Below are 23,266 nucleotides of genomic sequence, written 5' to 3' on the forward strand. Positions count from 1 at the left end.
AGTTCCTCGAGTTACCGCAGATGTGGTTGCTCGGGATCTCAATGGCCTCCACCAACTCCCACATGCTGCAATTACACCACACCACCTGCCCTGCCATCTCTGACTAAAATTTATTTATTTACATAATTCGTTAGTTTTTATTCAAATGACTATTTTCAGTTTTAATTTTTATTTTTAATTCATTAATTTAGTTTGTTATTAATTTAATAAAATTGTAATAGTTAATACACTCCCAGTTCTGAATTTAATCCCCTTCCCTAACCAGAGAGCAAAAACTCACCAACCAATCATCTACCTGCTGTCCTGTGACATCACCCCTTGTGTTTTTTTTTGAATCGTCACTCAGCTCCCTTTATACTATTGTCGCTGACCCTGCTCCCACTCGGGTCCGCACTCTGTCCTGGCCTTTCTTCGCCTCTTCCTTTATACTGTTGTCGCTGATTCTGCTCCCACTCAGGTCCACACTCTGTCCTGGCCTTCCTTCACCTCTCCCTTTATGCTGATGCCGCTGCCTCCGGTCTGTGCTCTGTGACTGACAGAATGAAGAGGACCATGCAGAGCAAGACAAGCTGCTATACGAGGAAGGAGGAGGAGCAGGGCAACTATATCCATGGAGGGTCTTCAGGGAGAAATTCTCTTTCCTCAAATTCAGCAAGGACCAGGACTAATGCATGAGACATCTTCGGTTCAAAAAAGTGATTGTAATCTAAGTTGGTCCCCAAAAAGAGTAACTATTAGTCTATCACTCATGTGTACATGGGAAGTCAAGACCAAGTCTAGTTTTCATGTGAAGCAAGGTTAGAGTAATGAAAGTAAGGGATGCACAAGAGACCAGAATCGGAGGGTTGTAGGGCTGAAGGATGATATGGAGATAGGATGGGGCAAGGTCAGTGGAGGGATTTGAAAACGAGGATGGGAATTTAAAAATTGAGGATAAATAATAATTTCTGAATGTCCTCGATATTCGTAAAGATCGTTCGCTTCCCCAGGACCAGCGTCTCTACGTCCAGCTCCATTATCACTTCGAGAGTAACCAACAGAATGTATTTGCAGCAGGCCAGCAAAGGCAGTGTCAATTTTCTCTGCCATTTTTAATCTATCAACTGCTGCAACCACACTTTCAGCCTCAAGTCAGGGCAAGAACTGCATTTCCTGTGGCTTTCAAGGTGACCTTGGCTCCTAATGTTTTGTCTCTGGCTCCTTTCAGGCTGCTACATGAGATATAAGCAACAGCTCACGATTTGCCGTCAACTGCTATAGAAGAGAGGTCACCGTGTCTCCCTATACAATGGGAAACACATTCATCTCATTCCCTCATGCCAGAGACAAACAGGAGAAGCGAGTAGAAGATTTTAAATGGATTGCAGGCTTCCCCATTATGCAGGCGGCCATTGACTGCACGCACATTGCTTTTCTTGTTCCTCATCTGAACTCAGCTGTATTCATCAACAGAAAGTGATTCCACTCCCTCAATGTGCGGCTGGTGTTGCACCATGCAGGTGAATACCCGTTCTCCTGGCAGTAATCATGATTCCTTCATTCTGCAGCAATCCTCTGTTCCACCTGTATTTGAACCACCACGGCAAGTCAAAGGTTGGTTCCTGAGCGACAAGGGTTATCCCCTCATGACATGGCTCATGACTTGGTCAAGACCCAACGCACATGTGCACAACAAGCCTACAATGAAAGCCATGCTGCCACAAGGAACATTATAGAGCACACCATCAGCATCCTCAAGCAACACGTCTACTGCCTGGACCGCTCTGGAGGAACCCTGTAGTACTCAGCTGAGCGGGTACCGAGATTTATGGTAGTATGCGGCATGCTGTACAACCTGGCCATTGAGAGAACACCCTTGCTACCACCTATCTGGCGAGAAGCTGAGAAGCTGAGGAGCAGGAGCACTGTAATGTATGCACCTGTGAGTATGCTCACAAGTTGGTAGAGCTTTTGAGTTGTGAGTAACATAGAAAACATAGAAACATAGAAAATAGGTGCAGGAGTAGGCCATTCGGCCCTTCGAGCCTGCACCGCCATTCAATAAGATCATGGCTGATCATTCCTTCAGTACACATGATGTCAGTCACATGATGTGCACAAGACTCAATAAAACCTCAGCCAGTTGAGTTCAGGCGGTCCACGATGAGGCAGGAGGTTGTGAGCCTGGTAGAGGAACTGGTAATGTGTAGTGTGATTGTTAAACCTTTGCTGATAAACCAATTAGTTCTTAACAGCAATGTGTTGCTATGAATTCTTAAGCAAAGAACCCATGAAGCAAATACATTGCAAGCACAAGGAAGAGGAGAAGGAGGACGTGCAAAAGGAAATGGATGAAGAGGAATGGAGGCTACAACATAGACAGGCTTTTTTAGCCAGGGCGCTCCCGGATCAGATTATTCATAAGCGCTACCAGTGACCTCAATTACATCTCTCCAATCACCACCACACCAACACTCAGAAACATAGAAGAAACATAGAAATCTACAGTGCAGATGGAGGCCATTTCAGCCCATGGTGTCCGCGCCGGCCAACAAAGACCTGCTAACCTATGAACAATGGCGGAAAGGTAAAGAGCACCCGGCCCAATCAGACCGCCCCACACAACTGCGACACCCCTTGCACCGAAACATTCTAAACTCCATCCCAACCGGAGCCATGTGATCTTCTGGGAGACACAAAAACCAGATAAAAACCCAGGCCAATTGGGGAAAAGAAATCTGGGAAAAATCCTCTCCGACCCATCCAGGCGATCAAAGCTAGTCCAGGAGATCACCCTAGCCGAATTTGATTCCCTGCAGTAATTACCATCGTATCTGCGTCAGCCAACAAGAGGTTATCCAGTCTAATCCCACTAACCAGCTCTAGGTCTGTAACCCTGCAGGTTACGGCACATTAAGTGCCCATCCAAGCACCTTTTAAATGTGGTGAGGGTTTCTGCATCCACCACCCTTCTAGACAGTGAGTTCCAGATCCCCACAACTCTGTGAAGAAGCCTCCCCTCAAATCTCCTCTGAACCTTCCACCAACCACCTTAAAACTATGCCCCCTTGAAATTAACCCCTCCACCAAGGGAAATAGACCCTTGCTATCTACTATATCCAGGCCCCTCAAAATGTTGTACACCTCAATGAGGTCTCCGCTCAGCTTCCTCTGTTCCAATGGGAACAAACCCAGCCTATCCAATCTGTCCTTATAGCTAAGATTCTCCACTCCAGGCAGCATCCTAGTAAATCTCCTCTGCACCCTCTCTAGTGCAATCACGTTGTTCCTATAATACGGCGACCAAAACTGTACGCAGTACTCCAGCTGTGGCTTAACCAGTGCATAACCTCCCTGCTCTTATATTCTATGCCTCTGCCAAAAAAGGCAAGCATTTCTTATGCCTTCTTAACCACCTTATCCACCTGGCCTACTTTCAGGGATCTGTGGACAAGCACACCAAGGTCCCTTTGTTCATCTACATGGCCTACTGCTTAATGTGTATCCCCTTTCCTTATTAGCCCTCCCAAAGTGCATTACCTCACACTTCTCCAAATTAAATTCCATTTGCCACTGCTCTGCTACCTGACCAGTAGATTGATATCCTCCTGCAGTCCATGACTTTCCTCTTCATTATTAACCACACAGACAATTTTAGTGTCACCTGAAAACTTCTTAATTATACTATCTATATTTAAATCTAGATCATTTATGTATACCACAAAAAGCAAGGGACCCAGTATTGAGCCCTGCGGAACCCCACTGGAAACATCATTCCAGTCACTAAAATATCCATCAAGCATTACCCTTTGCTTCCTACCTCTAAGCCAATTTTGGATCCAACTAGCCACTTTGTCTTGGATCCCATGGGCTTTAACCTTCGTGACCAGTCTACCATGTGGGCCTTATCAAAAGCTTTGCTAAAGTCCATATACACTACATCATACGCACTACCCTCATCGACCCTCCTGGTTACCTTCTCAAAAAATTCAATTAGATTAGTCAAACATGATCTTCCCTTAACAAATCCGTGCTGACTGTCCCTAATTAATCCTCGCCTTTCCAAATGTAGATTTATCCTGTCTTTCAGGAATTTTTCCAATAATTTTCCTACCACCGAGGCTGACACGCCTGTAATTACTTGGCCTATCTCTTTCTCCCTTCTTAAACAAGGGTACCACATTAGCAGTCCCCCAGTCCTCCAGCACCATGCCCAAAACCAAAGAGGACTTGAAAATGATGGTCAAGGCCTCTGCTATTTCTTCTTTTACTTCGCTCAACAGCCTGGCATGCATTTCATCCGGGCCTGGGGACTTATCTACTTTCAAAGCTGCTATGCCCTTCAATACCTCCACTCTCACTATATTTATTTCATCCAGAATTCCACACTCCGCCTTGATAGCAGGATCTGCATTGCCCCTTTCCTTTGTGAAAACAGATGCAAAATATTCATTAAGAACCATACCAATATCTTCTGCCTCACACAGATTATCTTCATGGTCTCTAATAGGCCTTACCCTTTCTTTAGTTATCCTCTTGCCTTTAATATATTTATAGAACATCTTTGGGTTTTCCTTAATTTTACTAGCCAAGAATTTTTCATGTTTTTTCTTAGCATTCCTAATATCCTTTTTGATTTTACCTCTTAACTTTCTATATTCCTCCAAAGATTTGACATTATTTAGCCGTTGGTATATGACACAAGCTTCCCTTTTTTTCTTTATCCTCCCCTATAAGTCCCTAGACATCCAGGGGGTTCTAGAATTGTTATTCCCAGCCTTTTTCTTTAAGGGTACATGTTTGGCCTGAGCCCTCCGGATTTCCTCCTTCAATGCCTCCCACTGTTTCGACACTGATTTACCCACAAGTAGCTATCTCCAGTCCACTGTGGCCAGATCACTCCTCAACTTAGCTAAGTTAGCTTTTCCCCAATTTGGGACTTTTAATCCTGGTCTATCCTTGTCGTTAACCATAACTAACTAACTTGAATCTGACTGAATTATGGTCACTAGCACCCAAGTGCTCTCCCACTGATATCCCTTCCACCTGCCCAGCTTCATTCCTCAAAACTAAATCCAAGACCGCCTCCTCCCGTGTTGGACTTGTTACATACTGACTAAAAAAGTTCTCTTGAATGCATTTTAAGAATTCTGCACCCTCTATACCCTTCACACTATATTTGTCCCAATCAATATTTGGATAGTTAAAATCCCCTATTATTACTGCCCTATGGTTTTTGGACTTCACAGCAATTTGCCTACATATTTGCTCCTCTATCTCCCTCCCACTGTTTGGGAGTCTATAATACATGCTCAGCAGTGTGATCGCCCATTTTTTATTTTACAATTCGACCCATATGGTCTCATTTGATAATCCCTCTAACATATCATCCCTCCTCACCACTAATATTTTCTTTAATCAACACCGCGATCTACCCCCCACCCCCACCCCGCCTGTTTTTACCCCCCTCTCTGCCTTGTCTAAAAATCCTGTAACCAGGAATATTGATCTGCCAAACCTGCTCCGCTTTCAGCCATGTCTCTGTAATGGCTATAATGTCATACTCCCAAGTGTCTACCTGTGCTCTTAGCTCATCTGCCTTATTCGCTATGCTCCTTGCTGCCTTCATGCTGCCCAAGGCCGCCGCTCGCTGCTCCTTTTATGGCCCCGGCCCTTCCGCTGATGTTCCCTTGCAGGTCGGGGCCTCCACGTGGAGGCATGCCACTGAAAGGTACAGCGCGAGTTGGTGCAGGAGGGCGATGGCTGTGAAGAGTGATGTCATCAAGATCCAGGTCGGTGCGAAGGAGCTGGGAGAGATTGTGGAGGGATGTGATTGGAGCCCAGGGGAGGCGTGAGTTTGGGGCCAGGCGCCCAGGGGCAGCACGGACCAGCCCACGCTGCGATACGTGTGCGCGCTCGGTCTGTGCAGCAGAGCTGGTCTCCAGTTGTCTTGGGTAATTCTTGCTACTGGACCAAGACCTAGCTCTGTCATGCCCCTGTGTGGCTGGTGTGCAACGGCCACCCCACATTAAACAAAATTCACGCACGGGCATCTTCCACGCTTCAGGATGTAGTTTGGGTCCTTCATTGAAACACCTGTGAACTCGTCCTTTTTTTGGCGTGGAAGCAAGTCATCCTCGTTTCGAGGGACCGCCTATGATGATGATGATGACTCCTTGCATTAAAGTATAAACCATTTAGCACAGGAGGACCTCCTTGATTACTACTTACTAGCCTTTGTTTCCTCTGTCTTACAGATTCGCTTTCTAAATTCTTGCTATCCAATTTCTGCTTTACTTCCTTCCCTATTGAATTTGTTCTCGGGTCCCCATCCCTCTGCTAAGCTAATTTAAACTCTCCCCAACACTAGCAAAACTCCCCAAGATGATATTGATCCTGGCGCTGTTGAGCTGTAACCTGTCCGGTTTGTACAGGTCCCATCTCCCCAGAAGCGGTCCCAATGCCTCAAAAATTTAAAGCTCTCCCTCCTACACCAACTCTCCAGCCATGCATTCATCTTCTTTATCCTTCTATTCTTGTACTCATTAGCACGTGGCACCAGTAGTAACCTGGAGATTACTACATTTGAGGTCCAGTCCTTTCATTTTCTTCCTAGCTCCCTAAATTCTGCCTGTAGGATCTCATCCCTCTTTCTACTCATGTCGTTGGTCCTGATATGGATCAAGACCTCTAGCTGTTTACCCTCTCCCCCAGAATGCCCTGTGTCCGCTCTATGGCATCCTTGACCCTGGCACCAGGGAGGCACCATACCATTCTGGAGTCACATCTGCGGCCGCAGAAATGCCTCTCTGTTCCCCTAACTATAGGATCCCCTATCACTACAGCTCTTTTATTCTTTGTCCCTACCCCCTGTGCAGCTGAGCCACCCATGGTACCTTGTACTTGGCTCTGGCTGCACTCCCCAGAGGCACCATCGCCCTCACCGGTGCTCAGAAGAGAATATCGGTTTGAAAGCGAGATGGACTGCTGGAGGGACTCCTGCACTACCTGCCTAGCATTCTTCCTCCATCTGGTGTTCATCCACTTCCCTTCTACCTGCATGCTTTTAAGCTACGGGGTGACCACCTCCTGAAACGTGCTATCCACGTAGTTCTCAGCCTTGTGGATGCACCGTATTGACTCCAGCCGCCGCTCAAGCTCCGAAATGCGGAAATGGAGTAGTTGAAGTTGGAGACACCTCCTGCACACATGGTTGTCTAGGTCACGGTAAGCTACCAGGACTTCCCACATGCCGCAGGATGTGCAGTCCACAGGACTGAGCTGCCCTGCTATCCCTCGAATTAAACTTAGTGCATTTAAAATCTAATATAAAGAAAACGAGAAAAACATAGAAACATAGAAATTTACAGCGCAGAATGAGGCCATTTTGGCCCATCGTGTCTGCCAATCAAACAGCCAACCACTTTCCTGCCCAGATGAGGGCTCGTCAGAAGTGAACTCCTAACCTACCCTCGGCCCTCCTGTTCCTCGGACTCCTGACCTCCCGAACTCCCGGATCTCTCAGACTCTCAGACTCTCCCGAACTCACTGGCCTCCCGAACTCACTGGCCTCCCGAACTCTCTGGCCTCTCGGTCTCTCCTGAACTCATGGACCTCCCGAACTCTCAGACCTCTCGGCACTCCCTTTCCTCTCTCAGTGACCATCACATCGTCTTCTTTCTAACAACACTTACTGGTTCCTCCCTCCGTTCTCTATAGAAATAAAAACCAACACCAAGTGCAAATTCAAATCCACATTTATCAATTCAATCATTCAATAATACAAACTAATCACCCTTGTGCATTTCCTTACTGCCTGTCATTCCATGTGTCTTTGTTTTCCTCGTGCTCCAACGAGGTGCTTCCTCAGTGGCTGTGCCATGAGTGTTGGAAAGCTGTTAACCTTCGATTTGAGGGGACTGCAGATGGCCTTGGAATGTGATCTCAAGCAGCTTTGGGCCTAGAGGGCCTGGCTTCAGACTGCAGCATCTCAGCCTAGGCTGCAGCAGTCTGCGCAGGCTGGTTGGCAGGCACCAGCAAGTGCACTGGCGGAGTGGCAGGGGTGGGAGCATGAATGCTGTCATCCTGAGAGAGGATGGCAGATCCCTGTTCCATGGAGTCACTGCTACTCTCCCAGGGAGGCACCTCAGCAATCCTGGAGATCTTTTTGGAAAACATATTGATGGACTGCTGTGATGTCCTGGAAGGCCCTTTGAACAGTGGTATCCAGAGCCATGATGGCAGCAGTCTGAGCTTGCTAGGCAGCATTCCTACCTTTGATAGAAGCTGTTAGTGTTGCAATAGAAGCTGTGACATCAGCCATCATATGCTGCATCATGGTTGCTTCCACAGGTATGCTGATAGAGTTGGACACTGCTTCCATGTTGGAAAGGATGAGCTCCAAACTCTGTGCTAAGTTGATGCTGGACTCCTCCATGCTCCTTGACATTGAGCACAGCCTTTCTGGCAGGCTTTCTAGTGCACCAAGTATTTGGTTATGTACACCCATGAGCCGCCTTCTGTAGCCTGGCCCACTGAAGTCCTCATCTGACTCATCTCCAGCAGAATAGTGTGCAACCTCACAATCTGGCAAACTGGCAACTACACTATCACTTCCTCCCCGCCCTGGCTCCTGCGCACTTGTGCCCAGTGTCTCACCAAGTGCAGGTCCCTCCTAGAACATAAGAACATAAGAAATAGGAGCAGGAGTAGGCCATTTGGCCCCTCGAGCCTGCTCCGCCATTTAGTAAGATCATGGCTGATCTGATCTTGGGCTCAGCTCCACTTCCCTGCCTGCTCCCCATAACCCTTCACTCCCTTATCGTTTAAAAATCAGTCTATCTCCACCTTAATTATATTCAATGATCCAGCCTTCACAGCTCTCTGGGGCAGAGAATTCCACAGATTTACGACCATCTGAACGTAGAAATTCCTCCTCCTCAGTTCTAAATTCTGAACCAAGCTGACACTCAAGACTAGCAAATAGAATTGGAAGTGAAATTAGATACTGAAAAGAATATTCTTCCCTTACAGAATAATAAATGTGTGGAATTGTGCCCATCACAAATAATTAATGTTACATTGATTCATTCTGTTATGCGTGACCATTCGATTATGAAATAGATTGAATGCAATAAGGATACATATGATCATCAATGTTTAATACCCTATGGAGAATAATGACTGCATTCCTATTGGGACACAGGAATAACTGGTCAGGGTTGAATAATCTTGATCTCCGTGGAGCTTTTTGTTACTTGATTGCCTTTGGGGATCAGAGAGTAATTTCGCATGTTTTTTTTCCTCTTGCAGTGTTGCCTGTCAGTTAGTTACCTCTCTCAGGAGATTAAGTAAATTAGGAAGAGACCATAACAGCATTGTAGATGTTACAAGAGGAAGTTACAAAAAACAAATTCCTGCCTATCGGCTATTCCATTTATCTATTACTAGTACCACAGCACTTCCATCCTTTCAATGAAGCTTTGTTTTAAGTTAACACTAAAGAGCTGATTTTTTTTGACAACTCCTGACAGGGAACCTTGCTGTGGATGTAGCTTTGCAAACTCGGCCTCTAAGTTTGGATACCAGTGGAAGGATGACCCAATACCCCAGTACTGAGGGAATCTTTCGTATGAAATGTCTGCCCTCTCAGTGCATGTAAAAAATCCCATAGCACTACTTCAAAGTAAAGCAGGGGGGTTCTCCCCAGTGTCCTGGCCAACATTAATCCCTTAACCAAATATCACAGTAACAGGATCGGTCCAAGTCAGCATGGATTTATGAAAAGGAAATCATGCTTGACAAATCTTCTGGAATTTTTTGAGGATGTAATTAGTAGAGTGGACAAGGGAGAACCAGTGGATGTGGTGTATTTGGACTTTCAAAAGGCTTTTGACAAGGTCTCACACAAGAGATTGGTGTGCAAAATCAAAGCACATGGTACTGGGGGTAATGAAATGACGTGGATAGAGAACTGGTTGGCAGACAGGAAGCAGAGAGTCGGGATAAACGGGTCTTTTTCAGAATGGCAGGCAGTGACTAGTGGAGTGCTGCAGGGTTCAGTGCTGGGACCCCAGCTCTTTACAATATATATTAATGATTTAAATGAAGGAATTGAGTGTAATATCTCCAAGTTTGGAGATGACACTAAACTGGGTGGCGGTGTGAGCTGTGAGGAGGACGCTAAAAGGTTGCAGGGTGACTTGGACAGGTTAGGTGAGTGGGCAAATGTATGGCAGATGCAGTATAATGTGGATAAATGTGAGGTTATCCACTTTAGGGGCAAAAACACGAAGGCAGAATATTATCTGAATGGCGGCAGATTAGGAAAGGGGGAGGTGCAATAAGACCTGGATGTCATGGTTCATCAGTCATTGAAAGTTGGCATGCAGGTACAGCAGGCGGTGAAGAAGGCAAATGGTATGTTGGCCTTCATAGCTCGGGGATTTGAGTATAGGAGCAGGGAGGTCTTACTGCAGTTGTACAGGGCTTTAGTGAGGCCTCACCTGGAATATTGTGTACAGTTTTGGTCTCCTAATCTGAGGAAGAACGTTCTTGCTTTTGAGGGAGTGCAGTGAAGGCTCACCAGACTGATTCCCGGGATGGTGGGACTGACATATGAGAAGAGACTGGATCAACTGGGCCTTTATACACTGGAGTTTAGAAAGATGAGAGGGGATCTCATAGAAACTTATAAGATTCTGATGGGACTGGACAGGTTAGATGCGGGAAGAATGTTCCCGATGATGGGGAAGTCCAGAACCAGGGGACACAGTCTTAGGATAAGGGGTAGGCCATTTAGGACTGAGATGAGGGGAAACTTCTTCACTCAGAGAGTTGTTAACCTGTGGAATTCTCCACTGCAGTGAGTTGTTGATGCCAGTTCATTGGATATATTCAAGAGGGAGTTAGATATGGCCCTTATGGTTAAAGGGATCAAGGGGTATGGAGAGAAAGCAGGAAAGGGGTACTGAGGGAATGATCAGCCATGATCTTATTGAATGGTGGTGCAGGCTCGAAGGCCCGAATGGCCTACTGCACCTATTTTCTATCTTTCTATGTCTATGTTTCTATCACTAAAACAGATTATCTGGTCATTATCACATTTCTGTTCGTGGGAGCTTACTGTGCGCAAATTGCCTGCCGCATTTCCTACATTACAACAGTAACTACACTCCAAAAGTACTTCATTGGCTGTAAAATGCTTTGAGATGTCTGGTGGTCATGAAATCATGTTATATAAATGCATGTTCTTTCTTTACAGACCAGTGATGCAGTATTTGAATTTTAATACTTATGTAACTGCTGTACTCTGTTTCAGGTGCATAATCTCTATGCACTAATCTCCCATTGTTGTTCTTGGACTCCGTCAGACTGGTTGAACCAAGTCCCCGATCCCAATGTCAGAATCATGGAGCAACTTTTCCACGGGCCTATGATGTCAGTTTCTGAAACCTAGATCTATTTCCACACTGGGGTGCAGCTGATGGAGCGAGATCCATGCATCTCCAGCCAGCTGCACACCTGCAATGTAAAAGTGCAGCAACAGTCCTTACAGGAGATGCAGCAACACACTGGTGGCATCACACCAGTTGTGGAGCCCATTTAGAACCGTAGAAATTATCCTAGCTGCTCTCTCTTTGGGTCAGTGTAATTGAAATGTTTCATGTTTACCTATCAAATTTAGACCACCTGTTTTCTGCAATTTTAAGAGCAGGCTGCAATAAAAATCCAATTGTCTTTGCAGGGGCAGATTAGCCATGGGGCGATTGGGGCTGCAGCTTCAGGCCCATCAAATAAATGTAGGAAAAAAGTAATGCCAGAGAAAGCAGGGAACTTCAAATGCACAGACTGATCAGTGACAATGGACTGTGTAACATTTCCTAATGTTTCAATTGCTCTTCGGATATATCTGTCCCTGATGATTACGGACTGTAGCGGAGAACGATCATTTTCTGTGCTTAAGAGAGTCAAAAATCAAATTCGGTTCAATGATGGGCCAAATCCGACTGAATACCCTTTCATTTCTGTGTATTGAACATGACTTGTTGGCTACTATTGAAACGGGAGACATCATTGAGAAATTTGCATATCGGAAGTCTTGCAATGATATCTTGTAAAGTATCTACAGGATACATACTTGCTTACACTTGTTTATACCTAGATACAGAAGTACCTATATACACAACAGAATATGTACTGTTTTATTTTGCATGTTATTGAGAGAAATTTGCGCACATGTATTGGAATCTGGGGACTTAATTTTCCCCAAAGCTGTTTTTTGGCGTACTTGAAGAGTTACGCCCATTTTTTGGGAGTCCAAGTACCTATCCCAGGCCGAATGGCCTCCACCCTCCCGGTCCCCGCACCTATCCCAGGCCGAGCGGTCTCCCAGTCCCGGTCCCCGCACCTATCCCAGGCCGAGCGGCCTCCCTGTCACTGTCCTCGCACCTATCCCAGGCTGAGCGGACTCCCGGACCCGGTCCGCGCACTTATCCCAGGCCGAATGGCCTCCCGATGCGGGCCCCCGCACCTATCCCAGGCCAAACGGCCTCCTGGTCCGGGTCCCCGCACCTATCCCAGGCCGAGCGGTCTCCCAGTCCCGGTCCCCGCACCTATCCCAGGCCGAGCGGCCTCCCAGTCACTGTCCTCGCACCTATCCCAGGCTGAGCGGACTCCCGGACCCGGTCCGCGCACTTATCCCAGGCCGAATGGCCTCCCGATGTGGGCCCCCGCACCTATCCCAGGCCGAACAGCCTCCCAGTCCAGGTCCCCGCACCTATCCCAGGCCGAACGGCCTCCCGGTCCATGTCCCATACCTATCCCAGGCCGAACGACCTGGTCCCCGCATCTAACTGTACCGAAAGGCTTCCCCTCCCCTCTCTCCCACTCTCTCTTACCCTTCCTGCTGCTGCAGTCTGGGCACTTTCTGCGCTGATTTACTTACCTGCGCTGATTTTCTTAACTCACCAGAAGCTTTTTCTACAGAGGCCACATACGCCAGCCTAAGAAGAACTGAAGTAACTTTGAGCTGGCCAAACTTGCCTAACTAGCCAGAATTGGCACGGGTGGCAGGTTATGCCCCCTTTTTCTCTCAAAAAAAAACTAACCTAAAAAAATTGTAACTAACTGTGTTACCCTGGTGCAAATTGATTGGGGAAACTTGTATTTTTTAAACTTGGGCCAAAAAAAGCGTCGCGCGCCAAAAAAACAGCGCAAATCACTGGGTAAAATTTAACCCTTAGTTAACCAGGATATATACCTACTTGATACAGAATATATGCTTTCAGTATTGAATATACTGGCCTATGTTTTCATACTCAGAATTAGAATCACATACGTAATATAATGAACATCAACAAACATAACTATAGGCCCTAATACAAAAGCAAAATATGGCGGATACTAGAACCTGAAATAAAAACAGAGAATGCTGGAAATCTCAGCGGGTAAGGCAGCATCTGTGGAGAGAAAAACAAAGTGGATGTTTCAGAACTAGAAGGGCCGTCGACCTGAAACGTTAACTCTGTTTTTCTCTCCACAGATGCTGCCTGACCTGCTGAGGTTTCCAGCATTCTCTGTTTTTATTATAACTATCGGCCCATTTGGATCAGTTTGCCCCAGGCCCCTTAGGCCATTAATCTGGCCCTGCATGTTGCAATAAAAATCCAATTGTCTTTGCACGCTGCAGAGTTCGACTTAGTCTTGATTTCCTGATCAGCCTTAATTTAACACCAGCAGTGACCACTTGGGGCAACGGTGGAATAATCACCGATCAGAAACACCAAGCTACTGTGTGAAAAGGTAAAAGATTCTTCCTGTGAATGAACTTTAATCTGTAATAGGTGGTTAAAATAGCAAATGTTAAAAGGGTTGTAGTTGTGACTCTGGTCATCTGTTAAATGTAAATCTTCATACTCATGTACTTCACTCATTATTTGCTGTCAAATAAGATTCCTGAGCTACAAGTTTTTCTACTTCACCATAACTTGAAGGTGAAAGAATTTTGTAAAGAAACAGATTCTTACTTTTGGAATTCTTTAATTGACAGAGTTGAAAGTCTGATTCATTAGCACTGTATTTACTGGGGCATCCAGCCAGAACTGTTTTAAAAACTTTGATGAAAACCTAATGGGTCAATGAAGAGCTTAACCCCTCAGTGAAAAGCTATGCTAGGAAGTTCTATTTATTTTGCTTCTACAATAATTTTTCACTATAACTCTCTGACAACACAGCCGTGATACTTTAATGCATAACACTGCAGATCTATCAAGGTATTGCTCATGGTCAGTTGAAGATTGTATTGTTGCAAGCAAGTCTCTTTATTTATTTTTTTCACAATTAGACACAGGAGTCAGTTGCATTTAATTATAATAATTATTATATTCAGCCACATAGATGGTTCCATTTAAGAAAGAAAAAAGAAAGACTTGCATTTATGTAGCGCCTTTCACAACCTCTGTATGTCCCAAAATGCTTTACAGCCAATGAGGTACATATGATTACATCTAGGATTACAAAGGTATGTTTGAAGTGTAGTCACTGTTGTAATGTAGGAAACGTGGCAGTTAATTTGCACACAGCAAGCTCTTCCAAAACAATAGTGTGATAATGACCAGGTGATCTGTAACTGAAAAGAAGGTTAAACTAATGTACATCTTCCCTTCTTCATCAACTATCTTTGGCACAGTACTTAGTGTTACTAAAAGCTTTGCTTAAACCACCTATCTTTAAATTCAATACTTTTATACAGAACCTTCTTCAAAACTTAAATGAATGTAAAGTCCTTCTGAAGTTGTCATTCTTTCTGCTTTACTTTACATTAGTTTAACCTTCTTTTCAGTTGCATATCTCTTGGTTCTTACTATAAAAACAAATAATCTGAGCACATGGATGAGGGCTACATATCTGATATTGTAGATAATGACAGTTTTTTGAATAAATAAATTAGAATTTGTATTATTTTAAAAATCTAGTATCAGCAATGGTACCATGAAACTACCGGATTGTTGTTAAAAACCCACTAATGATCTTTAGAGAAGGAAATCTGCCATCCATACCCAGTCTGGTCTATATGTGACTCCAGACCCACAGCAATGTGGTTGACTCTTAACTGAAATAGATGAAATAAATGCACTTATTCTGACCATTTAGAATTCATCACAAAATATATAACAAACAATTCACAAAGTTTCACTTGCGACACACATAAGCTGCTGCGTTTTCTAAATAAACAACCACTGAATAGAACATTTCTGATGTGAGATCATTAGTTCTATGGAAAGAATCGGCCACCCAATACTTTAACCTGTCTTTCTACTTACCGATACTGACTCACCTACCATTTCATCCATATATATCAAGTCCCTCTAAAAGCTACCTCAGAGAAAATACTTGACAACAGTGACTGCATTTCAAAAGGCAGTGATTGTTTTAGAAACCTTTGGGATGCTCTGAGGATGTCAGGGGGTACTAATTAAAGATAAGGGGGTGGAAATTCGGTCGCACCTCAGATGGGGCAGTGTCCCGGGCGGAGCGGTAAATGGTTTGCGTCTGCCGCCGCAAAATTCATCAGCTGGGGCGCTAAGGGAGGCGTTGCACACCTCTTTTAGGGCGCAGGCAAAGGGCGCTCCCAAAGCAAGCGCTCTACTCTGAATTCCTACACGGCATGTGAGTCCCAGGTGGGCAGAGGAAACATTTCAAGGACACCCTCAAAGACTCCTTGATAAAGTGCAACATCCCCACCGGCACCTGGGAATCCCTGGCCAAAGACTGCCCTAAGTGGAGGAAGAGCATCCGGGAGGGTGCTAAACACCTCGAGTCTTGTCGCCGAGAGCATGCAGAAAACAAGTGCAGGCAGCTGAAGGAGCATGCGGCAAACCAGTCCCTCCCACCCTTTCCTTCCATGACTGTCTGTCCCACCTGTGACGGAGACTGTAATTCCCGTATTGGACTGTACAGTCACCTGAGAACTCTCTTTTAGAGCCCGGATAGCTCAGTCGGTAGAGCATTAGACTTTTAATCTGAGGGTCTAGGATTCAAGTCCCTATACGGGCGTTGCTCTTAAATCAAAATTCTCAGTTCCCTCTTTCAGACACCACAAAAGACGAGCCTTTCACGCTGATCTCATTCATCTATCTTGAAAATTGGGCTGTGACAAATCATTCAGAGGGTTGTGAATCTGTGGAATTCTCTGCCCAAAGAAGCAGTTGAGGCTAGCTCATTGAATGTATTCAAGTCACAGATAGATAGACTTTTAACCAATAAGGGAATTAAGGGTTACGGGGAGAGGGCGGGTAAGTGGAGCTGAGTCCACGGCCAGATCAGCCATGATCTTATTGAATGGCGGAGCAGGCTCGAGGGGTTAGATGGCCTACTCCTGTTCCTAATTCTTATGTTCTTATGTTCTTAGAGTGGAAGCAAGTCTTCCTCGATTTCGAGGGACTGCCCATGATGATGATGATGAGGCCGGCTGAGCAAGGGAAATTCCCGAGAGAGGTCTGGGTGAGAAAAAAAAACCTTTTTTTTTTACCCACCAAAAACATTCCCAATAAATAACTCACACCACCACAACATAAATCGCAAAAAAAAAACAGTCACACTTACCCGAGGTCGACATTACTTCCCTCACTGCGGCCGCTACAGCTCGGACTGCCAGCTTTCAGAGGCATTCCCAGCAGGGTGCTCTACGGAACGCTATGGATCAGACCAGAATATCCCGATGCAGCGCTGGAAGCTGGCCACCCACCCAGATGTGCTTACCGCTGCCATTGCTGTCCCTGTGGGGCACTAACAGGGATGGCAGAAGACTGAAAATCCAGCCCAAGTTCTTTATTTCAAGTTCATGTTTTGCATTGTTTTGATGACAAATTCTAATTACTTCATCTGCTTCTAATGCTGACTTTCCTGGAGATTTTCGATGTCAATGCTTCTCCATCAACATCAGCAGGGAAGGAGGGGGCGGGACTTTCGGGCAGCACTCTGAATGGACAGTGCTGCTGTCGGACATTTAAAGAAATGCTGGGGTTTGTTGGCACAAATGCTTGTGCAAGCTATAACCTGTGGGAACTCCAACGTTCTCAGGTATGCACGAGACTCCAAATAGAAAACATTGTTGTATGCATTTTGAACACACAAAATGCTACTGTATTGATGAGCTTCAACATTTTATAAAATATTCCATTTTATTTCAACACCACTTAATAACGTTATTTGCATTGGTAAGTTTGCAATTTTGTAGAGATGGTGAGCAAAATGTTTTTCAGTAAGTTGATCGTTGTGTTTTTTCCCATATATGATAGCCACATTGCCTAACTCTTAAGGTTTGTTTCTAGAGGCATAGAATTGAAAAGTAGGGAATTTATGCTAAATCTGTATCGAACCTTGGTTAGACCACACTTAGCCATATTATAAAAAGGATATTGAGGCACTGAAGAGGGTGTAGAGAAAATTTACAAGGATGATACCAGAAATGCGAGGGTATACCTATCAGGAAAGGATGAACAGGCTGGGTCTCTTTTCTCTTGAAAAAAGAAGGCTGAGGGGTGACTTAATAGAGGTCTTTAAAATTCTGAAAGGTTTTGATAGATTGGCTAGAGAGAGAATGTTTCCAGAAGCCATCAATATAAAATAGTCACCAAGAAATCCAATAGGGAATTCAGAAGAAAATTCTTTACCTAAAGACTGGTGAGAATGTAGAACTCGCTACCACAGGGATTGGTTGAAGTGAATAGTATAGATGAATTCAAGGGGAGGCTAGACAAGCATATGAGGGAGAAGGGAATAGAGGGTTATGCGGATAGATTTATAGGGTTATGTGGAAAGACGGGAGGAGGCTCGAGTGGAGCATTAACACCGGCTTGGACTGGTTGGGCCGAATGACTTGTTTCTGCGCCGTTTATCCGATGTAAAGTGTGACAGTCAAATCTCATGCTACAGGAGAAGAGCAAACGGATCCAGACAGATTATTGAGCCTGCTTTGGGGTAGTGGGGAGCAGGGCAACTTTAGCATTGCAGGCAGTGGGTGGTAATTGTAGGAAAGGATCCAGCGGAATCCATACTGTCAGACTCTGCCTCCCCCAGGAGTCTCCTCCCCAGACTTCTCCCTTATTCCAACATACTAGGAGCCATTCTCAGTGCTCACAAACCCCATGCCTGCAAGCTCAGTGATTCCTGACACCAGAGACCTCCCTTCCCAATGTTCCCAGATCCTAGGATTCATCTTCCAATATTCTCAGATCAATGCATCCACCCTTGTTTTCCTAGAATTTCCTTTTCCAGTTTTCTCGGGGCCTTGGGGCAGCCCTCCCTGTACTCCCACATTATGTAAAGTCTCTCAAGATGATACTGGACTTTGAGACCATATCCCAATACTGCCAGAACCCAAGCCGCCTTCTCAGTGCTCGCAATCCCCAGGATATCTTCCAATGCTGATAAGTCAGGGTCCCCGGTAATATTACTTGGCATGCCAATCCTGCTGTTCTAAAACCTCTGACGCACCATGAGCAATACCCACAAGAGATTTCCTGGAAGATAAGAAACAAGAAGCCAAGCAAATAGTGTTTGGCTTTTATTCAGCTTTTGAACTCCTAAAATTCAGCTATTTTGTTTTATGTAATATCCTATTTTCTACATCAGGAGGAAGAATGGATGCAAGCCAGTCTGCAAAGTACACTCAACTAAACTGTAGAACTCACCGTGTAAAACTAATCCCATCTCTCTAAGATAATCCGGTGCAGAGTGCACAGTGCAAGGAAAGCAAGAAAAGGAAAATGAGAGAAAAAAAATACTATAGGACTAGAATTTTGACAGCATTACACCCATTTACCGTTAAGAAACACTTTACCACCCAACATCCTGGTAGACTCATCTGTCTTACGTACTCTTTCCCATTTCTCTCTCTCCTCTCATTCTCTGCTGTTTGTATGTTCTTCCTCTCTCTCTTTCTCTTAATCTTTCTTCCATTTGTCCCTTCACTTGTGCATATTCTCTTTCTTCCTTCCTTTTTCTCTCTCAGCAATTTCTCTCACACTCCACAGTTTTTCCTTTTCTCACTCAGATCTACTTAATCTCCTCCTAGACGTTTATCTCTTCCTCTTTTACTGTGACTGTCTCTTTCTCTCAGCCCCTCACGATGTTAGAGAAGTGATACCACAACTGCTTTGCCCAATATCAGGGCATATTAACTACATCTCATTTCCACTCAAGATTCCCCGCTGATCCTGCTGTGCAGTATGAGAGAGATCATCATTACATTCTTCACTTATATCCATAATTGCAGCCAACATAATACGTGTGGGCGGGGGATTTGCATTTCACCAAATGTTGCTGCCTTCCTAATGTCTGCCTTGTCTCCTAAATGAATTGACTGTGGAGGAATTCTCCCAGAATTTATTATTATTAAAAATATTGCCAGTGCCAGAGCAATCTCACCTGGAAGAATACGAACTGGCATATCGTAAAACTCTATATTAATGGCATTGAAAAGGAACACAAATGTGTTTTGGGGCAGGGGCTGGTGTGATTCCATGGCCCAAAAATGCATGAAAAAACTTCATCAAAATAGGGAGGGGGTGGGAGACAGAAAGGCACGACTTTTAATTAAAAGTGGAAAAGATTTAAAAGATCGCTGAGCTCATTCCTCCAGAAAGGACTTACAGTCGATCACGACATGCTGCTGTTTTTGAAATGGTTCCAGGGTTTTGTCTCCAGTATCCTGTCCAGATAACCATTCCATGTGCAGCTCACTTTTTGAGTAAATAATAACTTCCTAACATCAGTCCTGAAGTTGCCTTTCACCAGTTTGAACCTGTGCTGCCTTGCCCTATTATACTGGTAGTAATTGAGGGTACGGTCGCCGAGTGTTTATGTTACTGGACTAGTAATCCAGAGGCCTGGATTAATGATCCGGAGAAGTGAGTTCAAAGCTGGGGGATTTAAATTCAGTTAATTAAATAAATCTGGAATAAAAAGCTAGTGTCAGTAATGGTGATCATGAAGCTACCAAGTTGTTGTAAAAACCCAACTGGTTCACTAATGTTCTTTAGGGAAGGAAATCTGCTGCCCTTACCTGGTCTGGCCCACATGTGACTCTAGATCCACAGCAAAGTGGTTGACTCTTAACTGCCCTCTGAAATGGCCCAGCAAGCCATTCTGTTGTCTCAAAAATAATGGCTATGATGGACTGCAGAGGTTCAAGAAGGTGGCTCACCATCACCACCTCAAGGGCAATTAGGGATGGACAATAAATGCTGGCTTTGTTAGCAACGCTCACATCCCGTGATTGATTTTTTTAAAGCCTTGGTCAGACCGCATCTGGAATATTGGGCACCGCACCTTGAGAAGGATATATTGGCCTGGGTGGTGGTGTGGGGGAGGGGCGGTTGCAGTGCAGATTCACCAGAGTTATATCAGAGCTTAGAGGATCAAATTATGAGGACAGATTGCATAAACTTGGCTTGTAGTCCCTTGAGTTTAGAATATTGAGGGGGGATCTGATCGAGGTGTTTAAAATGTTAAAAAGATTCAATAAGGTGGGATACAGAGAAACTATTTCCTCTGGTCGGGCAATCAATAACGGGATAACCTTTATAAAAGATGGACATACTAATGCATTATTCTCAGACATAGTTGAGACCCTTGAGAAGTTGGAATTGTAGTTGCTACAAACTTATTTTGAAAGATAAGAAATTAGCTTAAATTTTAGTAAATAGATTAAACAATCAGTAGCCTGTCTTAGTTACTATGGGATGGAAGTCTTTCAAATCTGTTTATTTTGGAAAGAATGAGGTATCTAGCTGTTTTCCACTTCCCCATTTTGTATATACTAGTATGGAAATAATTGTAGCAGTGACTAATGTTTCCTCGGCACGCTATGGTATCAACATAGAGAAAATAATACAAGAGCTGTGTTTGTGGATACTGATTTGCTCCTAATTACTTGCTCCGAAGAGTCAACGTTGGCTTTACTGGATGCAACTGAATACTAGGAGCAATGCACGGTTTAAGGTTAAAGGAAAACAGCACTGTAGGTGGAAGTATAACCAGCATAAAGTGTTTGTCCCTTTTATGTATCCCACCTTTTTGTAATCTTTTATTTGAAATAATAATTTCTAGCAAACCAGGGGAGATGGAAATTTAATGCTGGTTGGTGGCTTTAAGACCCGCACAGTTATATTGGCCGCAGGCTTAGAAAACAAATGTCTGCACCAGTATAATAAGAATTAGTATCGAATTCATGTTTAATACGATTCAGGATCTGTTGATCATATCTGACTCAATCTTGTCGGAGTACTTGCTGCAGGGATATATTCCTCAGTGCTTGTTGGAGATTTGAGAAGGTGGCGTTAGCTACAGTGAGAGTATTCCAGCAACAGTTTTGGCAAGGTGACAGTAGATGATTCATCAAAGATCACTAATAATGGAATTCCTTGTTATTTGGGCAAGGTGAACTGTCCAATATACTGCAGTACTCATCATCATAGGCAGTCCCTCAGAATCAAGGAGGACTTGCTTACACTCTTAAAATGAGTTCTTAGATGGCTGAACAGTCCAATATGACAACCAATGACTCTTTCACAGGTGGGGCAGATAGTCGTTGAGGGAAGGGGTGGGTGGAACTGGTTTGCTGCACGCTCTTTCCGCTGCCTGCGTTTGTTTTCTGCATGCTCTCGGCGATGAGACTCGAGGTGCTCAGCGCCCTCCCGGATGCACTTCCTCCATTTAGGACGGTCTTTGGCCAGGGACTCCCAGGAATCAGTGGGGATGTTGCACTTTATCAGGGAGGCTTTGAGGGTTTCCTTGTAATGTTTCCTCTGCCTACCTAAGCTCATTTGCCATGAAGGAGTTCCGAGTAGAGCGCTTGCTTTGGGAGTCTTGTGTCTGGCATGTGAATAATGTGGCCTGCCCAGTGATGCTGATCAAGTGTGGTCAGTGCTTCAATGCTGGGGATGTTGGCCTGGCCGAGGACATTGATGTTGGTGCTTCTGCCCTCCCAGGGGATTTGTAGGATCTTGCGGAGTTGCTGTAGTACTAAGGGAATCCAGGAATATGGGGAGAGTGCGAAAAAGTGGGGTTGAGGTAGAAGATCAGCCATGATCTGATTGAATGGCGGAGCAGACTCGAGGGGCCGAATGGCTTACTCCTGCTCCTAATTCTTATGTTCTTATACAAATTCCTCTGGATATTAAAAATGAATACCATTGGCTACTGATGGCTATGGAGCTGTTTGGCAACTTGGGTCAGCAGCTCCCGGTGAGGAGATAAAGGACAGAAACTTTGAAAAGTAAAATATTTCTAGTGTAGGGCTACTGGTTTGAAAAAATAAAAAACAGCTAAAGGGCCAGATGTTCGGCATTCGGGGTTTTTCGGTGCAAACAGTAGCATTACGTGAAACTTACCATTTTTGCTGCGCTCCCGTTTTTAGACTGAATTTTCGGCCTTTATGTTTGCGCCAGGGGTGCATTGGTAAGGGAGGCGTTGCACAAGCATTCGCAGTGCAAAATGTGAGTTTCGGCAACTTTAGTCTGGGGCCAGAGCGCTGCGAGAAAGGCTTTGGGAGGGGGAAAAAAAACATTCCAAAATCATTTACAAGACCCTTAACTCTCTAATCGCTGCAAAAAAATGTAAAAATAAAAAGTTTAACTTACCTTTTTTGCAGGTTTTCATACTTACCACTGCTGGCAGAGCTGCACCGACAGGTTTGACCCTGTCAGTATTCTGGGCATGGCGTACGGGTTGGGAGAGTGCTGAAAATACGAAGCAAACGCAATCCAAGTCATTGCATGTCGGCGCACCTCTCCTCGGCGGTACCTAGAAACGTCGCCACAAACAGGGATCCGAGGATCCCGCCCGGGCTTTGCGACCGGGTTAGCGACACGGAGGGTCAAATCATGGCGAAAACCCGGTCGCAAACTTCGTGAAAATCCGGCCCAAGGTCTGGCAATGCTCCAACTATGAGATACATCATCAAAATGCGCCTCGCAGTTGATAGAAAGCTTCAATTAAGAACATAAGAAAAAAGGAAATAGAAGCAGGAGTAGACCATTTGACCCCTTGAGCCTGCTCTGCCATTTAATATCATGGCTGATCTGATCATGGACTTAGCTCCACTTCACTGCCCGCTCTCCAAAGCCCTTTATTCCCTTATCGCTCAAAAATCTGTCCATCTCCGCCTTAAATATATTCAATGACCCAGCCTCCACAACTCACTGGGGCAGAGAATTCCATAGATTTACAATCCTCTGAGAGAAGAAATTCCTTCTCATCTCAGTTTTAAATGGGCGGCCCC

General features: G+C 44.8%; 1 protein-coding gene and 1 non-coding gene across 2 annotated transcripts in view; both read left to right on the plus strand.

Moving 5' to 3' along the window:
* Window positions 1–23,266, plus strand: part of LOC139277521 (solute carrier family 12 member 5-like) — a 1,462,676-nt gene that overhangs the window by 530,892 nt on the left and 908,518 nt on the right. The window lies entirely within an intron of this gene.
* On the plus strand, window positions 15,963–16,035 carry trnak-uuu (transfer RNA lysine (anticodon UUU)). The gene has a single exon. It is a non-coding gene; the product is annotated as a tRNA-Lys (tRNA).

This window comes from Pristiophorus japonicus, chromosome 12 (genome assembly GCF_044704955.1).
Source record: "Pristiophorus japonicus isolate sPriJap1 chromosome 12, sPriJap1.hap1, whole genome shotgun sequence".
NCBI lineage: Eukaryota > Metazoa > Chordata > Chondrichthyes > Pristiophoridae > Pristiophorus > Pristiophorus japonicus.